We start from the raw sequence: 18467 nt of genomic DNA, 5'->3' as shown, positions 1-18467 counted from the left end.
ACATTTGTCTCATTCAAGCAGGGCTAGCTACAAACTCTCAGGACCAGTGTAATAGGGTTTACACTGGTTCACTGGACTAGACTTGAGAAATCTAGAATTTCACGGGCTCCTGTATGTCATTTGTGCATGTTCATATCAAATTCAAACTATTCTGATCCAAGATCACACACCCTCTTCACATGACTGACTCCATTAGCTGGTGGAAAAATGTCATCTGTAGGATGACTCTGCACTCTGCTACTTGTGCTACTTTATATAATCTTATGCAAAATGAAATAACTTTCAATGTGAACTGTCGCTTTCAGCAACAGTGCCATGCTCCAGCAACTTCGGACAAAACACTGAGGTGATGCACAACATGCACAAAGGCGAGATTGTCAGAAAATCTCCACCCATGTACATGCTTGTACTACAGACATGTTGAGTCAATTGATCAGGATTTTGAACATCGAGGTGTTCATTTCAGTTCATGTCCCTATTACTTGAAAATATATGGAGCAATCTATGAAAGCAGCTCAACCCAATTTTACAATTGTAACTACTGGGATAGCAGAAATGTATCCTCAACGAATTCAGGGCTTTTTTTATGTACTTTTAGTCAAATTCAAGAGAAACAAACCACATAAGAAGATGCGATTTTATAGAATGTGTCGGTTATCATTCAACGAATGCACAAAAAAGAGTAAAATAATCCTTCATTCATACACTGGTTCTTCATACCATCATTATGCAAAAGAGGTATGAAAAATAAACTAAGAAGTTTCAATTCAATTATCATACATCATTATTGCATACATACACAAGAATACTTGTGTTTCGCATATGAACAATACATTGGATGGATGTAGTAGTTGCACAATCACCTTCCTCATGACCACAGTACCACATTATTCCTTGGCTCACGCCAGTTATCAATCTAACTGTCATTTAACGACCACTAAGCGTCAAATCAGTTACTGTATCCTGATGAAGGCATTCATCAAGACTCAGTCAAGACATGCTCCTGCTGCTGGAAATAACATGTTAGACAAATCTTATGATTACATTTATGTTAATATCGCTCGCTTCAATACTCCTTCCGTATGATTGAAGGTTGATCAAATCAGTGTTAACCCTGACGCTTAAAAACATACTGATGAGTGAGAAGTAGAACTTTGGACCGTATCTTTAACGTTGAGATTGGGGGTTTTCTAATTGAAAACATGAAAGAAATAATTGTAACCCACTTGACACATTTCCAGATTCACCAACCATCAAAATGTTGCTGTGAGAAGTAATCAAACCTGAGGAATATTTTCTATTTCATCTTTACACAAACTTGTCTATGAGCTGACAAAATGATGAACTGCAAGACTGATGAGCTCAAGGCAAAGCTTCCGACAAGTATTTGAAAAAGAAATACTTATCCTCCAATGTTGTAATTGTTGAATAATTGTGTGCATTTACCCCACTGGACACACGATCACCCTTCAACCATGTAACCAAACATTACCCCACTGGACACACGATCACCCTTCAACCATGTAGCCACACATTACCCCACTGGACACACGATCACCCTTCAACCATGTAACCACAACACCATTACCCCACTGGACACACGATCACCCTTCAACCATGTAACCACACATTACCCCACTGGACACACGATCACCCTTCAACCATGTAACCACACATTACCCCACTGGACACACTGGACACATCACCCTTCAACCATGTAACAATCACTGTTCAACCATGCACCACACATTACCCCACTGGACACCTGCGATCACCCTTCAACCATGTACCCATTACCCCACTGGACACACAATCACCCTTCAACCATGTAACCAAACATTACCCCACTGGACACACGATCACCCTTCAACCATGTAACCAAACATCAACCATGTAACTCACCCTTCAACCATGTAGCATTACCCCACTGGACACACACGATCACCCTTCAACCATGTAACCACACACACACGACACCCACACTGGACACACAATCACCCTTCAACCATGTAACCAAACATTACCCCACTGGACACACACAATCACCCTTCAACCATGTAACCAAACATTACACACAATCACCCTTCAACCGTAACCATGATGGACACACATTACCCAACATTGTAACCCTTCAACCATGTAGCCAAACATTACCCCACTGGACACACACCCTTCAACCATGTATCATTACATGTAACCATGTAACCAAACATTACCCCACTGGACACACGACACCCTTCAACCATGTAACCAAACATTACCCCACTGGACACACACATCACCCTTCAACCATGTAACCATTACCCCACTGGACACACGATCACCCTTCAACCATGTAACCACACATTACCCCACTGGACACACAATCACCCTTCAACCATGTAACCAAACATTACCCCACTGGACACACAATCACCCTTCAACCATGTAACCAAACATTACCCCACTGGACACACAATCACCCTTCAACCATGTAACCAAACATTACCCCACTGGACACACAGTTCAACCATGTAACCAAACATGTCTGGCTTCAACCATGTAACTTACCCCACTGGACACACAATCACCCTTCAACCATGTAACCAAACAGTCTGGCTTAAAAATTACCATGATGCGTTTACAGACATTGTAAGCTTGCTCTATGTTGGCTCCGTAGAACAACGATGTATGTCAACCCAGTATTTTTACCTCCAATTAATCTGTAAGAGCAAGATACTTCAGGTCTTACCTGTTGCTTGGATCTGTAGAAGTCTCCCGTCCTCACACACAGTATTATAGATAATTCCAAATCTGAAAACAAACAACAAGGATCAACAAGAAGCAGGAATAAACCTAGAGAGAGTTAGAAGTCCGAAGTCTCATTAACATGTTGAATCTGTGACTGAGCTGAGAACTGCCAGGTGAGCTGAGAAATGGCTGCAACCTCCCTTGTAATAATATTATGCCCATATTTTCAACAGACAAGATCTTTAGAAGCCTTAAATTATCTCCAGACTCAAGCATCCACCTAAAACATACCTAACTCCCAGCTGAAAGAGATGTTTAGAGATTTTCAAATTTACAGCTCAAACATCCATCTTAATTAGTCTTAAACTAATTTCCAAACTGCTTTCCAAACTCCTAGCTCAAACATCCGTCTGAATTAGGTCAACTACTCTAAAAAAGGAACACTTCTTTCCTCAAGTGACCTGTGAAATTATTCATTCGGTCTACTTTGATCACACAGATCTGTACACAATTCAAAATTCATTTGGAAATTCTGCTTTTGGCATCAAGGCGAAAACGATGAAAAACCCCATACATTTTGCAGCAAAGTAAACAACTAGAATCACTATTTTGTTCATGGTCAGCCTGACATCTTGATCCTTTAGGGATTAAATGTATAGAAACCTGACTGATGGAGTGGTAGATTCATCCCAACCCAATGTCCCCCAAGTACTTAAATATTCTAATCTTACAAATCAATTGTTCATGAAAAATGTGCAAGGTTCACAGAAAATTTGCTTTTTAAAAAAGGTTCATAAATATTCTATTTGCCAGGGATAACAAGATTAGAACATTTCAGTGGACAAAGGAAAATGTTGCAACCTTGTGAAATAATAATGATTTCCCCAGCTGCGGATGTAAGATGTCTGACGCTATATTTGCATGAATGGAAACAAAATTAACAAAAGTTCTCATCACCACAAAACAACATCAGACAAATGAGAAAATTATACATCCAGTAAATCAATATTCCAGAATATCATTTGAATCCCTTTGGAATCCCACCAGTATAATTTAACAATCACCATCATAAATGACAATATAGATAAATGCCAAAAGGACCTTCAGTAGAAATTATACTCCCAGTACTATGATTCCAATGAATACTGACATGTCTGCCCATACAATTCCAGAATAACCTTTCTCTGTTATAAAACAAACCGGACAATCAGAGTCGGCAATCAGAGGTATCTCCTGTTTATGTCATTTTGGACTCATCTTACACAACGTTAATACCTTTTTTCCACAAAATGACAGCATGGGTGATATGTTATCTAAATTACCTTCTGCTGTAACATAAAATCACATTTCCCAGAACGTCCCCATTTTTATTGGACTTTTGTGTAGAAGATGTCAGCTCTTGGTGCTCCACCAACTGCATGAATGGTCCATCTGCCATGTATCACAAGAACCCAATCACCATCCGTATCAGTTTCATTCCTTATAATCCCACAATTGCAATTTTGTACAATTCACTCATTTATCACAACCCTAACTACAATTTCAGCAGTTCCAACTGATCACAGAAGGTCATATCAGATGGCTGTACTGGAATGGGCATTCTTCAATCCACCGGAAGAAATTAACCCTTGGCCCGAGAAGCAATCAATAAGCATATTGTAATGTTGTTCCAATTGAGAGCAGAAGGCAGGAACACTCTGTGAACGTGGCCTCAGTGACTTTACTGGCAGTTTGGTCCTGTCTGAAATCCCAGCGGCATTTTATCAGAGTTTCCGACTATGGAACCAAATCTGCGTATTCAACGACGGATCAACTGGGAGCTTGGTCCTTATTCACTCCAGTTCCTGAGGGGCAAGTCCTCAGGGTGGCAGATATTAGCTTCTATTAATGATACATATCCAGGCGTATTTACCATCTTTGTGATTGTTGTCGCAGGTCATTTAGCTAATTGTGCTGGGTCAATTTCTGGCACAAGGTTACAAAACAGAAATATACTGTCAAAGTGGAAGGAGTTGTTGATGTTGAGCTCAAGCTTCCAGGAACATTTCTTGTGTCTATCTCTCTCGGAATGGATATTTGTTCCCACACATAGTGCCCTACAGCAACATAATCCTACATCTGTTGAATGTGTAGACACCTACATCTGTTGAGTGTGTAGACACCTACATCTGTTGAATGTGTAGACACCTACATCTGTTCAATGTGTAGACACCTACATCTGTTCAATGTGTAGACACCTACATCTGTTGAATGTGTAGACACCTACATCTGTTCAATGTGTAGACACCTACATCTGTTCAATGTGTAGACACCTACAAATGTTTAATGTGTAGACACCTACAAGTCTTGAATATGCAGACACCTACATCTGTTGAATGTGTAGACACCTACATCTGCTGGATGTGTAGACACCTACAATTGTTGAATGTGTAGACACCGACATCTGTTCAATGTGTAGACACCTACAAGTCTTGAATATGTAGACACCTACATCTGTTGAATGTGTAGACACCTACAATTGTTGAATGTGTAGACACCTACATCTGTTGAATGTGTAGACACCTACATCTGTTGAATGTGTAGACACCTACATCTGTTGAATGTGTAGACACCTACAAGTCTTGAATATGCAGACACCTACATCTGTTGAATGTGTAGACACCTACATCTGCTGGATGTGTATGTGAGTGTGTAGAGACACCTACATCTGTTGAATGTGTAGACACCTGCATCTGTTGAGTGTGTAGACACCTGCATCTGTGTGTAGACACCTACATCTGTTGAATGTGTAGACACCTACATCTGTTGAATGTGTAGACACATACATCTGCTGGATGTGTAGACACCTACATCTGTTGAATGTGTAGACACCTGCATCTGTTGAATGTATAGACACCTACATCTGTTGAATGTATAGACACCTACACTACATCCACACCTTTGTATCACCCAGACATATGACCCAGGTTCTGTTAGACACAATATTTACAGGCTGCCATGATTTAGCAGGAATATTGTAAGTGCAACAACACACAACCCAACAAAAGGCTTCCTCCATGACAACAACCAACTCATTGTGTGTTGACTGCATGTTTCATAGTTTATGTCCAATGCAACCCTATATTAATCTATACAAAACAATTCAAGCAAACAAACCCTGCTGCTTGTTGATCTAGATTTGGATCAGGACAAAGCAGGTGCTGCACAACAATGTGACACTACCTGGCGATATGCATCACTACTGCTGCAGTCTTCTCACATAGCCATGTCTGGTCAGGATTCTACCGACTTGCTGTAGTGACATGCAGTGTTCAAAAATATTTTTTGAAAATCATGCAGTCCTTGTCTACGTCTGATGTTACAGGAGGACAATTTAGGGGTCCTTGTCTACGTCTGATTTAGGGGTGATAAGAGGTGAAAACCAAAGGAGTAAAGCTTTTGGATCCCAGGAACCCCCTTAACCCTGTTAATGACTGTAATATTTTTAATAAGTTTCAATTCAAATAAGAGAATCACCACCAACAAAAGCAAAGCATCACAAATACCATTTTTTTTCATCTTTATTTCGTACTGAAGACGCCACAGGCCTTTAGTACATATACATATATAATGGGGAATTGCATAAATAAATATATTTACATTACAGTGATAAAACTTTTGTTCTATACAACATTGCAGTGTGGATGAAGATTTTGTAATATATTTTGATTTTTACTGCTTATAAGGGTAGAGAATTTTATGATGCTTGGATGGATATAGTAATATTTTTTAATGTATTTACATCGTATTGAATTATATGATGGACAGATGAGGAGAAAGTGATATTCATCTTCAATTTCATTTAAACGACAAAGTGTACATATTCTCTCTTCTCTTTTAACATTTTTATATCTGCCGCTTTCAATCAACAAATCGTGAGATGAACATCGGAATCTTGCTAGTGTTCGCCTAAATTTCTTTATATTAACACATGATAAGTATACTTCATTGAATAAATCTTTTTAAATTTTGAATAGTAAAACATTTACTTGACAAAGATATTTTCTCAAACCATGTTTGAAGATATATGTCTTTAAGTCTTATGGTTAACGACTGAATGAATGGCGATGTGATTCTACATATTGTGCATTCCAAACGTTTCCGAAGCCAACAGAGAATAAGAAGTTCTTAACATGAGATGTCCAATTTCTTTGTCCATTTTCATCATACAATAACATCATATTATAACATTTTTTTAGGTAACCCATATGAAGGCATATTTAACAGTTTTAACCAATATTTGACAACTTTTATGCTTGTAAACAAGTGCATTGGATATCTGCCACATTCACCATAAACTACTGCATTAACTGTATTCAATTTAACACCAAGATATTTCTTGCATGCATACAAGTGTATTCTTTCTATTTGATGAAAGTCTGCTAATCCCAGATTTCTGCTCCGTGCGTCAAAATTGGGTTTATCTTTGCATCAAAAATCTTAAAAAGGTTTTGTAACTAATATCTCCAAGTGTACTTACTGTCTTCATAATACCAATAAGTGTGCTTTTTGCTTGGAAAGCATATTTGACATGCATGTTCCAAGACAAACCATTGGTAAAATACAATCCCAAATATTTATAATAGCTAACACAGTCTAGATGTATACCATTAAACAACCACTTTTCTTTTTTAGAAAGTTTACCTCCCTTTTTAAAGACTATGATTTTTGTTTTCTCTCTGTTTACTGTTAATTTCCATTTATCGCAGTAATGTTCGAGTTCATTTATTTGATTTTGGAGGCCACTAACGGTGCTTGAAAACAACACAATGTCGCCTGCAAAACAACAGAAGGAAGATTTTAAATATTTCTGGGTGAAGTTGTATGCCACTTGAACAATTAGTTTCGATTTGAACAGCAAGCTCATTGATGAAAAATGAAAACAGGAAAGGACTAAGTATACATCCTTGCCTTACACCAAGTTTTAATTTGAGCGTTTCCGAAAATTCTTGATTATTTTTAACACATGCCTTCAAGTTCTCATACATATTAGTCAAAAGTTTACTCATTTTGTTACTGAGACCATGATATTGAAATAGAGACCAAAGCTTGTTATGTTGGACAGAGTCAAAGGCTTTAGCAAAATCTACAAATAGGGCATATACTTTTCCTCCTTTTAAATTCAAATATCTCTGTATTATACTTTGTAAAATAAACATGTTATCAACAGTGGTATATCCATGTCTAAATCCAGCTTAAGATTCATTTATCTTATCCATTGTATCTCCCCAGCTTACAAGTCTCTTACTAACTATAAAAGTGAAAATTTTACTAAATATACTAAGTAATGTTATTCCTCTATAGTTATTTGGGTTATTTGCATCACCATGTTTATGGATCGGAACAAAAATACCAATCGTCCAACATTTTGGGAAAGTACCATTTTCCAATATGATATTAAATAGTAGTTCTAGGTATGGCAATATAAGGTCGGACGAGTGTTTAAAGAATTCTGATATCATGCCATCAAATCCTGGTGATTTGTTTGATTTAAGATTGTCAATACTTTCAAAAATCTCTTCTCTAGTGATTGGTGAATCAAGTATATCTGCCGTAAGTTCTGAATTTTGCCGGCTCAGGTTGGTCTGCTCTGTATTGTCATGATAATTATGGTCATTTTTATTATCTACTGTATGAACACCACAAAAGAGTTGCCCAAAGTGTGCCAACCAATCATGTATCTGAATATTGTTTTGCCTTACTTGATGGTTATTTAAACGTTTAAGTTCAGACCAGAAATGTTTGGAATTAGATATGCTATTTTCTATTGTTATTCGTTTTTCTCTAAAATAGTCAATACGTTTTTTCTTGCAAAGTGCATTATATTGGTTTCTTACGATGCAATATTGATCAAATGAATGCTTGTCTTTACATTTCCGGAACTTATTGAGAAATTTGCATCTTTCGGTTTTAGTTTTTTTGCAATCTGAGTCAAACCAACTTTTCAAGTATGCTTTTGATTGACCAACTTTTTTCTCATACAAGAAGCCGCTGAACAGATCGCATCTGTCATATATATCGTATACTTTCATCTATACTAGTGAAAGCACAATCAACAGATTTATCTAGCAATTCCTGAACGTTTTCAGATAGCAAATTTTCCCTGAACTGTCCTGACTTATCATTATCCCAAGTAAACCTGTACGTAATTTCAGATCTTTTATCATGTGTATCAGCTTTTCTATTATGATTTGATTTTATTCGTAATATAATGGGAAGATGGTCTGATTCTATGCATGATTGTATACTGAAATCATTTACATAGTCAAATAATGCTGCTGACGAAATAACATAATCAATAACACTGGTACCATTCAGACCTATGTAAGTAAAATCTCCGAGTTGTGCATCACTGCCACAACGACCATTCATAATATGAATATTAAAAACGGAGCACATGTCAAGAAGTGTTTTACCAAACCATGTCTCTTATTTGTTACACATGAAGTTTGACACACTGTTAACGCCTTGGTCCCCAAATCGTCTCTCATCCGTGGGAAACAAGAACACTGATACAAGCAAATCTTCTGTCCGACCCCATTTTGGTATGCCTGACAAGGTATTTGTGTAAGTGGCATTCTGTATGTCCCAGTGGAGTACACAGGGTGCCCCAGCTTTATCTGGTACACAGATTCTAATTTTTCAATAACAAACATACAAATCACCTAAACTATTTTGTCCCTAAGATCAGCAAGCATGGTCAGAGTAATTAACTTGTAGTAACAAAACACTGATATGACTCAAGAGTTGTTAAACTAAACATAGATGATGTGACATGTGACAAGCCTACAAAGGGGGATGGGACCCTCAACAATTGCAGGTATGTGACATGAGGGCTGTCAGCTTATACCTACATAGTAGCAGCTCTAACTTTAACGTTCGGAGCGTCATCCATGTTCTGGTAATCTGTGAAAACTGACAGATCATGTGAGAACAGCTAGCGTTTTTCCCATACAAACTGATGCATCATAAACGCCTGAATACAGATGTTATTTGTAGCCCAGAAACACGTGAACAACCAGAAACACTTCCCCAGTTGTCACCAATTATGTAATTGTCATCATTAGCATGTCACGACAGTGTGATCGGCTGTGACACTGCACTACATATATGCACACTTACATGGCTGGCTGGTGGTGGTCGGGGGTTGACAGGGACACAGCTGTACACAGTTGGCCACCAGAGGTCTGTAGTCAGGTAGACAGAGTAAATACACCATTGACACTTTCAGCTGGGCCTTGGGTGGGCAATACAGCTTAGTGTTAAATCTTATAGAGAACACTTTCAACAAGATCCTGGGTGTATATATGTTGGTTGGTTGGTTTGTTGTTTAACACATACTCAGCAATATTCCAGCTATATGGCGGCGATCTGTAAATAATCAAGTCTGGACCAGACAATCCAGAGATCAACATCATGATCATCGATTTACGCAATTGGGATTACGATGACATTTCATCATGAGCAACAATCTATGTAATTTGGATACGATGTCATGTGTCAACCAAGTCAGCGAGCCTGACCACCCGATCCCATTAGTTGCCTCTTACGACAAGCATGGGTTACTGAAGACCAATACATTCTGGTCGTAAGTGTGACTTGGTTGACACATGTCATCGTATCCCCAATGCGTAGATCAATGTTCATGATGTTGTGTTGATAGACAACATGGAGGTAATACATACTGTAAACGTACCTATTTTCGCGTGGTGAAATTTTCGCGAATTGACAGTTTAGACTACATCGCACGGTCAATTATTCGCGCAATCAGTAATTGCCGGAACTGCCAGCTGTCTCTTTGGCCGCCACTAATAGCAGTGAAAACAAACAGAGTGGCTTAACCTGTCAGGCGGCGTTTATTTGTTTACTCACAGGAAATCCCTATCCCCGAAATATACTACGTTTACAGTAGTTGGGTGGTGGGGTAGCCTAGTGGTAAAAGCTCTCCATGCTGAAGATCAGGGTTCGGTCCCCTTCTTGGTTTATTACGTGTAGTGACATGTCAGTGTATAGTTTTTACTCCATTATCAAGCTCTACACACTAACAACCAGTGCATGAACACTCACCACCAGGCTTGTGACACCTTGTACAAACCCATTCCTAATCTCAGTATTCTCTGAATGATGGCACAGGGACTACCGGTCAGCTCTCCAAAACAGAAAAGGATTGTACTTTCTGTTTGTGTGTTGGCATATACATTAACAGGAAGATATTTATCTTTCTTTCCTGTGTTACCTGTATACATAATCCACTGGAGGAAATATTTCACGAATCTAAGCGCGAGAGTTGCAACACTAAACAACTGAGTACTTGACCGATACAAACTGCCCCAGATCAAGATGTTGGCCATTTCAGGCACTGCAGGGACTGCATGGGAAACCATTCTTGTCTCCCCAATAGAAGATCACTGGATTGTCTGGTTCAGACCCGATTTGTTTACAAACAACATCATATAGCTGTAATACTGCTGAAACAAATATCTGTTCATGATATAGTCACAATTGTACAATCAACTCTGCTTTTGGCAGAGATTTCTTATGAATATGGAAAGGCTTTTGTCACTTCTATCTACGTCCATTTACACTGTTTTGGGGATTCAACAAACCATGCTTGTCTCCCTAATGAAGACCAGTCTAACAACTGGGCTTCAGCAAACCATGCTTGTCTCCCTAATGAAGACCAGTCTAACAATTGGGCTTCAGCAACCCATGCTTGTCTCCCTAATGAAGACCAGTCTAACAATTGGGCTTCAGCAAACCATGCTTGTCTTCCCAAAGGAAGAGCAGTCAAACAATTGGGCTTCCCCTAATGAAGACCAGTCTAACAACTGGGCTTCAGCAACCCATGCTTGTCTCCGCTAATGAAGACCAGTCTAACAATTGGGCTTCAGCAACCCATGCTTGTCTCCCCTAATGAAGACCAGTCTAACAACTGGGCTTCAGCAACCCATGCTTGTCTCCCTAATGAAGACCAGTCTAACAACTGGGCTTCAGCAACCCATGCTTGTCTCCCCTAATGAAGACCAGTCTAACAACTGGGCTTCAGCAAACCATGCTTGTCTCCCCTAATGAAGACCAGTCTAACAACTGGGCTTCAACATGCTTGTCTCCATGCTTGTCTCTAAATGAAGACCAGTCTAACAACTGGGCTTCAGCAACCCATGCTTGTCTCCCCTAATGAAGACCAGTCTAACAACTGGGCTTCAGCAACCCATGCTTGTCTCCCCTAATGAAGACCAGTCTAACAACTGGGCTTCAGCAACCCATGCTTGTCTCCCCTAAATGAAGACCAGTCTAACAACTGGGCTTCAGCAAGACCAGTCTATGCTTGTCTTCCCTAATGAGCAGACCAGTCTAACAAACAACTGGGCTTCAGCAACCCATGTCTAACAACTGGGCTTCAGGTCTTCCCAAATGAAGACCAGTCTAACAACTGGGCTTCAACAACCCATGCTTGTCTCCCCTAATGAAGACCAGTCTAACAACTGGGCTTCAACAAAACCATGCTTGTCTCGTCTAATGAAGACCAGTCTAACAGGGCTTCACAACTCTTGTCTTCCCAGCAAGAGCAGTCAAACAATTGTCTTCAGCAAGCCATGCTTGTATCGCCTAATGAAGACCAGTCTAACAACTGGGCTTCAGCAACCCATGCTTGTCTCCCCTAATGAAGACCAGTCTAACAATTGGGCTTCAGCAACCCATCTTGTCTTCCCAAATGAAGGTCAGGCTTAGAAACAGTCTTCAGCAACCCATGAAAAGACTTTCAGTCTCTTGTCTCCCGACATTATGATCTGGGTTCAACTACAGCAACACATGCATTATTATTGTTGTTATTTTTATCATAACTGGAAGCAAAATAAGACAATAAACTAACACCGAAAGATGTGAACCTGAAACAGACTTCAACACTCCCCTGGCAGGAGGTTCCAGTGTACATTCCCAGTCCTCCTCCGCATCGCCCCAGGTTATCTTATAGCAGTGCTGTATATCGCCCTGCTAGCCATCCCTCATGGCCATTATACCACAAGATATCATTTTCACCACTCTCAATCCGTCATATACATTTTATAGTCGGGACATTTTGAATCCTTAGAGCATAACTGCAACGCAAAGACTTCACACTTGCTGACAAACTGTGATGATATGAGAAGAATTGCCAAAGAATGGGGCAAAGAAGTCTCTGGGGAGAGGCGCTGAATGTCTGTGAATACACAGCATTGGTCGATGCCAATGTAATGTTGACAGACTGTGCCCTTCAAGAAATTTCAGCTTAATAAGATTTCTCCCTCATAGTCATGGTCAGGAAATAACTGTTTATTCTGACGGCAGATCGAAGTCTTTTGTTTTCCTAAACCCTGAATAATTCCAATCTGAAATGCATTACCATCTAACTGGAAGGGGAATACCAATACATGAAGCCAGGGTGTTGTACTTTGTGGGAGAATGGCTCACTCACTGCAGGTGGAGATGGCTTGGACATGAATATGTACTATCTAGGTTATTTGTCCAGCAAGAATATGTTTGTCATCTGTATACAGGAAAGTATACACTCTCCATGTATTTTCCTTACTGCACAAACAGGATGAGGAAACAGTCAATTGCTTTCAACAAAATTATAAACATATTGTGAGTTGTAAACACGTTCCTGCGATTTTCTGTTGACTCAATGCATGTGTAAACACAACTCAAACAAGCTGGGTTCTTTTGCTCTGATAAGAGACAAATTTCACAAAATGATTTCCTAATTATTTTCCTTAATAGCTGTACTGAACACTACTGGGTAAAAACAAAGTTAATTAAATGCATTTAGGTTTTAACATTACAGTTTTGAAAATGTGTCAAACACACTTTTTATATTTTTGGGACAGAATCAATGATTAAATGTGTTCTTCTACTGACTCATCAATACCTTCATTCAATTGATTGAAACGTTTTGACAGCTCTACAAAGCATGCTGGGAAATTTGTGTTGAAGAATGAATGCATGGTGACTCAAGGTCACGCCTAATTCGTGCAGCATCCTCTCTGATCACAAGTCATTATGCCTGACTGACATGGAGAGCATGAAATTGATGGGCGAAGTACAAACACGATAACTTCTTCATTTTCATGTCAAACTTACAAGGAAGAAATTCTATTATTTGGTTGTATGGCCTATAATGTTTTATCCTCATCTGCCAATGATTTTCAATAGTTTATCTAATTTTGAATTATAACTTCTGTGAGTCCACGGTTTGAGGTACAACTGTATTGATCAGGGTTGTTGGAGAGTGCTCCTTACTTCATTAAAGACAGAAACACAGGACAAATTACTGGATGCTTGCTCAGGGTTCAACGAATAACATCAGCAGGGAGGAACAGTTCCAACATGACGTGACAGTTTCTTCATCAAGCAAAATGTGCTGCTTATGGTAAAATTTCACATATAACTGCTGAATGTTGGAATGGAAGGGCCAACATGTCTCTCACAACCTTGAATGGTGAAGTCTCTGAAGACGTTACTTGGTGAATGAGTGAATGTAGTTTTATGTCACCGCAGGGCACCTACTGGTAGCCATTGTTAGCGTTTAGACTGATGTGTGGGAATAGTGTCAGACAGACTCTGGTCAAACATGCCGATTGTATCATCATTTAGGAAGCTCCAAAGTTCTGTGGAAGCTGCTTTGATCAGTACTGCAGTAATGTCAGGAGACAGTTTGGTGAGAGAGAGTGAGTGAGTGAGTGAGTGAGTGAGTGAGTGAGTGAGTGAGTGAGTGAGTGAGTGAGTGAGTGAGTGAGTGAGTGAGTGAGTGAGTGAGTGAGTTAGTTTGGTTTTACGCCACTTTTAGCAATATTCCAGCAACATCACAGCTGGGGACACCAGAAATGGGCTTCACACATTGTACCCATGTGGTGAATCGAATCCGTGTCTTTGATGTGTCTAGCGAACGCTTTAACCACCAGGTTACCCCTCTGCCCCTCTTGATGAAGAAGGAGAGTTCACTTTGTAAAACCCACATAATCAAGTCTGGACCAGACAATCCAGTGATCAACAGCATGAGCATCAATCTACGCAATTGGAATTCGATAATATGTGTCAACAAGGTCAGCAAGCCTGACTACCCGATCCTGCAAGTTGCCTCTCAAACAAGCATGGGTTTCTGCAGAACAATCCATGCTTGTTGTAACAGCACTAACGGCACAGGGATTGGGTGGTCAGGCTATCTGACTTGGTTGACACATGTCATCGTATCCCTATTGCGTAGATCGATGCTCATGCTGTTATATTGATACACAACATGGAATATAATACATAGTTGGGGCGGAGGGTAGCCTAGTCACAAGTTAAAGTGATCGCTCAACTGGATCTTCACGCATCACCAAGTGAGTGAGTGAGTGAGGACAATGGGGAAGACTAGTGGTTAAAGCTGTTGCTTGTCACACCGAAGACCCGGGTTTGATTCCTCTCAAGATACAATTAGTGAAGACCATTTCAGTTGTCCTCACCATGTAATATTGCTACAGACAGCATAAACCCAAGTGAGTAAGTCAGATATTTGTGAAAAACGAACCAGGCCCTAGAGCTGCAAGAATATATGCTTGAACCACTAGGTTACCTACGCCCTTCACTCAGAAACCAAAGATGCGGACCAATGGCAAGACTGCCAGGGTGGTAAGGTGAGCTAAGGAAACCCTGCAGAATGGCAGCAGAACAATAGTGGGGGGTTGGTGCCCCCGACTCCGACATGTGACTCACGTCTGCTCGTCTGCCTGTGTTCAACTCAGCTGCTGGTTCATGTAATTGGTGCATTTACTGTCATCCAAACCACAACCCAGCCTACATGGATCATTGTTTACTCCTGTCTCTCACGCTGGATCCAACTCACGGAGTTTGACGGTTGACATCAAGTATTAACAGTAATTATACGTCTTGTTGTATTCTTGGGACATGTGTAATGTGTTCTCTGACAAATGGCAATAGAGAATTTATGCCTTTTTAATGACAAATTTTGTTGATATCACTTTGAAATAGTCGGATAGGTTTGAATGCATTAAAGACAAAATTAGACAGAATTAGGGAAATGATGATATGTAATCTGGTTTAGACTTAATAGAAAGGTATGAGGTTTTGTACAGCTGTCTGATAATTTTGAGTCTGTTAATTCAGTGTTTGCTTATTGACAAACATTTCACAATGATTATCTGTTGGGAAATGATGTACTTTTGTCAAACCACCAGAAAAAACACCAAGTTTTTTCACAATACATTTCATAACAATTTCACAAAAATTGGTGAAACAAGCCTGAGCCTACATAACTTTAAAACAAATTACAGCCCAACACAACATAAAAACTAGTTGTATTGTGAGTGAGTGAGTGAGTGAGTGAGTGAGTGAGTGAGTGAGTGAGTTAGTTTAATGCCGCTTTCAGCAATATTCCAGCAATACTATGGCGGGGGGACACCAGAAATGGGCTTCACACATTGTACCCTTGTGGGGAATCAAAACCGGGTGTTCGGCGTGACAAGTGAACTCTTTAACCACTAGGCTACCCCACTGCCCCCTGTATTGTAAAGGGGTTAAAGGAAGACTTGGATTGTTAAGATCCATGAGATGTAGGCGGGTTTAAAAGTGAAGGGGGCTGTGGGTGGTGGTGTTGAGAGTGGTGGAGGGAATGGTGGAGAGATATAGAATACCATTTGGTGGAGTATGGGAGCAGTTGGATGGTGAACAGAGCAGTTTAGTAAGGGAGTGAGGTACAGTGGGATGGGGGTGGGGGAGGTGGGGGTGGGGATGGGTGAGGTAGGGAGGGGTCAGGTGGAGTTGGAAGTTGAAGAGTGGGTTGAAGGGCAAGGGGGCGGGGCTGGATAGAGGATCAGTTTAGTAAATCATGTGAATTAGGTCATTATCATATGTCAAATATGTTTAACCTATACACTCACATTCTGCCCTGTTCCCGGACAACTACATAAGCCCTGTGAATGTCACTGGCTTCCAGAAGACACAGGTAATATCAAATACTTCAAAATGGTAACAATACTTACCCCAAAATAAATCCACGACTGCACATGAGTCCACTGACAACACAGTATGAAACAATGTACTCCCAACAAGCTACTGCAGAGAGTAGGATCTGTACAACACAAAACCCAAGTCGTCACAGCCAGGATTAGGGACATGCCCATATTATCCAATTCCTCAAGTCTCAATCTCGAAACAAAATATCCTCCAGGCTAGGTAAGCCTAACATGTAGATAGACATCAACAATCTGAAACAACCTTGTACACACCCAGGTGCTTGCCCCAAGGCACATCAACCTCAAATTGTCTCCCAATGACTTTACAACCAAGCTTAATCAACCTGTCTTTCCCAGGCAGGTCTTCAAAGGACAGCGAGCCAGTCGTCACTGGAAGTCACTGGCAGTCACTCATGCTGAAGTTTCAGACTGAGCCAGAACCTCGAGGTAATTTGGCATTGTTCTATTTTATGACATTCGTCTTCAAAAAGAACTACTTGCCTTAAAGGAACTGCTTCTGTATTGGCCAGCCACTACTGGCTGCTCTGGAGACGACTGGGAAGATCTTAACACCCTAATCCCGCCCCTAATTTCCACCCAGGGAGGAAAGATGTATTGTTGGCCAAATAGCCGGTGATTAGCAAGTCCAGACAGAGCTTGGTGGATTTAATGAAGCGCTTATGAGCTCGGGGTTCACACTGCTAATCACTTGGTGTTTGCCCCTGACTGGCCATAATGTCTCAATAGAGTGCACTGGGCGGGATGGATTAGGCTTTTATGGCACAAGTGGATTAGTGCAAAGGGAACAATAGGTTTATGACAATATATCTTGCTGAGCTGGGCTTTTGATATTTTCAGAGGTGTCTATCAAACACTGTGATCAAGTAAATGATAAATGACTTCTGACAGTACAATGTAAAATGAGAATTTTAAAAACTAAAAAACCTTGGTCAGTCAAACACTGTAATTAAGTAAAATATTATTGATTGTTATGTAATATTCTATTATTCCCCCTATGTAATATGAGTAGTCTACAATGAAACAGCTTTAAATAAAGAGTTTAAAAAGTTGACTAATCAATTAATAATGTGTGTGTTCTATGTTGAGTGATTTGAGTCATGGTTATATTGAAACTCTATTCCCAGACTTCACGGAAATATTGGTGTCTGTGGAATTAATCACACATATAATTTATGAGGATTTCTAAGAACATAAAGAGCTGTACATTTATAAATGTCAAGAAACTCATAGCTGAACTATAATTACCATCTTGAAATTTATACTTCAAATAGGGAGATTAAATGAGTTTTTAGAAAAGAACAAAGAGTAAAAAAGCATCAGTTAGACACAACAAGCAATAGCTGCTACAATGCATCTGTTTGTCAGAATATTTGATACCCAGTAGATATCTAACTGTATCAATATGCTAATCTGAGTTGCCTGCAGCACAAGCTAATATGCTAGATTTCCAAATTCTTCCACGCTCTGTATCTCCACCAGTCCACAACAGAATTGATCCAAGAACTCTCATATATCTATATGTTAATTTGTTTGCTTTCAATCCACACAGTACCAATATTTTGGCCTGTCAAAGCTTGGTAAATTACTCAGAATTGGAAATTTCATTTTTAATAAAAACACGCTAGATGGATTGCATCTTGACAATCGAAGATCCTGCACAATGTCACATCGACGCGGACCATG

At 39.8% G+C, this 18467-nt stretch overlaps 1 protein-coding gene and 1 long non-coding RNA gene across 2 annotated transcripts in view; both read right to left on the bottom strand.

The window, feature by feature from the left end:
* Positions 1–9282, bottom strand: part of LOC124286535 — a 28617-nt gene extending 19335 nt beyond the window's left edge. The window contains exons 1-2 of the long non-coding RNA XR_006901057.1: positions 9272–9282; positions 6446–6447 (exon numbers count right to left, since the gene is read on the bottom strand). This is a non-coding gene — a long non-coding RNA (uncharacterized LOC124286535). The remainder of the gene's footprint in view (positions 1–6445; positions 6448–9271) is intronic.
* The window catches only part of LOC124286534, a 54964-nt gene that overhangs the window by 17903 nt on the left and 18594 nt on the right, over positions 1–18467 (bottom strand). Inside the window, exon 2 of the mRNA XM_046722901.1 lies at positions 2732–2793. The gene's annotated coding sequence lies outside the window, so the exon portion shown is untranslated. The remainder of the gene's footprint in view (positions 1–2731; positions 2794–18467) is intronic.

Source organism: Haliotis rubra, unplaced genomic scaffold (assembly GCF_003918875.1).
Source record: "Haliotis rubra isolate DU_JTF1 unplaced genomic scaffold, ASM391887v1 Scf385, whole genome shotgun sequence".
Classification (NCBI taxonomy): Eukaryota; Metazoa; Mollusca; class Gastropoda; order Lepetellida; family Haliotidae; genus Haliotis; species Haliotis rubra.
The sequence above is the reverse complement of the archived record's forward strand: the minus strand, read 5'-3'. Positions and strand labels throughout refer to the sequence as shown.